The following is a 2650-nucleotide window of genomic DNA, read 5'->3' on the forward strand; positions in this document are numbered from 1 at the left end:
GGGGGGTGAATAGGGTTTTAACGATAAAAGTGTTTAAACGTGATTAATTTTTCTAATGATGAAACTTTTTACAAATAAGTAGAAAATGATAATTACTATAACAAAATAATTCAAGTCAAAACAACAATTAAGTAGAACATATAATAAATCACAATAATAATTTTGAAATTAAATAGGAAGGAGTTAGAGAAAATAACACTGTAGTTTTATAGTGGTTCGGTCAAACTCGACCTACTCCACTCCCCAAGCGCCTGAATAAAGAACTTTCTCGACTCTTTCCATGGATCAGAGCCAAACCGCTACACCGCTCTTTTTACGAGTTCAAGAGCAAACTCAATTCTTTCCACGGCGCAGGATCAAACCGGTACAAGTATTTGAATTTGATAGTAACACACCACAACTCTCTCAAAGAGTAGATTTACAATTTGAAGCATTCACAACTCTTTTCTCACCATACAATAAAAAAAATGTCTCTCAAGAATAAGATGAATAAAAATAAAATTGGAAGCTTGGAGAGAGCAACAAACGATGGAGACTTTGAACAAATGAGGATTGGAGAATGTATGGAAGTTGTGTATTTTAAAATGTGGGGAGATGAGTTTATACAGAGAAGAAAAGTGGCCAGATGTAGGAATTAATATTGATTATTCGATTGTGTTAGGAATAATGGAAGGGGAAGATTAAAAGTAAATAAATAAGAAAATTTTCCAAATTCATTTATTTAAATTTTTTAATATAATATAATATAATAATAATAAAAAGTTAGGTGAGTAACGGTCAAATGAAAAATTCAAAATTTATTATAAATATAATGATATAATAATAATAAAAACAATGTAAGTAACTACCAAAATTTTAAAATATAATAATATAGTAATAATAAAAATCGATGTGAGTAACGATTAGATTCAAATTTATATTTTGTAAAAATAATTGTATTTAAAAATAAAATAATAAGAAAAACTCCACCATTTGTTACTCTTCTAAAATTATAAATGTCATATCTCGATATATTTTGATTTTGTTGCCACATCATCACGTCGGGTATGTTGTCTCAATAGTAATTTCTTCGTTTTAGCTCTGATTTGAGTAATTGAAAAGTCGTTGAAATCGTTATTCCCGATCTTATACTGTGGATAGTTTAAAATACCGAAATAGTTAATAATTAAAAGTATGTTGGTTATCATCAAAACATCAATCAATTAATTAATTGAAATTAATTAAGGTGAGATTAAGGGTAAAAAAGCCAACATTCGCACCCTTTGGACCCATCATAGTCGAGCTAGGTGTCCATAGCAACATTCGGAGGTCAGCAGACCCGTGAGTGTCATGCGAGGTATGATCATCATTATCATCATAGTATACGCGTCCATACTCATCATCATAAATGAGGAAGTAACCTGATGTATATGTACACTTAAAATGCATGAGGTCTTATAGTTTTTCATCTTTACATCATATTAATGACACAACCCTAAATATTGTCCCCATATTACTCTAACATGCATGTATTGGTCTCGGTATGTTTATCATCCTTAAATTAACTAGGGTTGTGTCTTAGAAAAATCATCATCATAATGCATCATGACATTTAATACATGCACCTCATCATAATATGAAATAACATCATATTAAGTAGTCTGATCATCATCCGACATCTTACATCGTCATGTTATCATGCGTCGTCATCATCATATTATCATTATATAACACCATCATATAACAACATCGTATAACATCATATAACATCATAAAGCATCATCATATATCATAGTCATGTCATCATAAAATATAAAATATAAAATATAAATGACATATGCAAATGCCACTAAGCACGTGTCATCATACATAAAGCAAGTCGTCTGACCGAGCCGGTAGTAAGACAATTTATTTGGTTGGCCTAGGTCAAAACTACTACGACTCCTTGATCCTAGCTTAACGTTGCTGTCTAAAATTTGATTCTTCCTAACGAGTTCAACAATCATAAATTAGATTTCTCTATTAGTCTAAGCTAGCTAAACCTAATTTTGCATCAAATAATTTAAATATACTCTTTATTAAAGTTAACTCAACCTATGCTTAAATAATTTAAATTTAACTAAATTTTTTTTTAAAACCAACTAAAAGGTTGTCATATTAATTTTAAATGTTTTCGATTAGGTGAAATTATAAAGAAAAGGGTCCGAGCATATCAAAACCAAGTCGAATAAGACAAAATGTCAAATTTGAGTCATCAGATACTATATTCTCTGATTAACTTCGTTCCAATGGAATGATAAAATGATGCGAGGACCTCCCAACTTGATACTATATTCTCCACGCAGAGCCGGATGATTTTGCTAAGAAACTCTAGAGAGATAAGAGAGAAAAAAAACTCTAGGTGGCAAGATCAAGAGTTCTCGGAAGATTACCTTCTCTTCTCTCATTTTTCCTCTCTTTTCTCTCTTTTCTCTCTTTTCTCTCTTTTCTCTCTTTTATTTTTTTCTTTCTTTTATTTTCTTCTTTCTTTTATTTTCTTCTTTCTTTTATTTTCTTCTTTACTAACGTCTCATTACAAGTATTTGATTAGGAAATGAGGCTGAAATGACAAAAAAAAAAAAAAAAAAAAAAAAAAAAAAAAAAAAAAAAAAAAAAAAAAAAAAAAAAAAAA

Source organism: Cucurbita moschata, unplaced genomic scaffold, assembly GCF_002738365.1.
Source record: "Cucurbita moschata cultivar Rifu unplaced genomic scaffold, Cmos_1.0 Cmo_Scf00020, whole genome shotgun sequence".
NCBI lineage: Eukaryota > Viridiplantae > Streptophyta > Magnoliopsida > Cucurbitales > Cucurbitaceae > Cucurbita > Cucurbita moschata.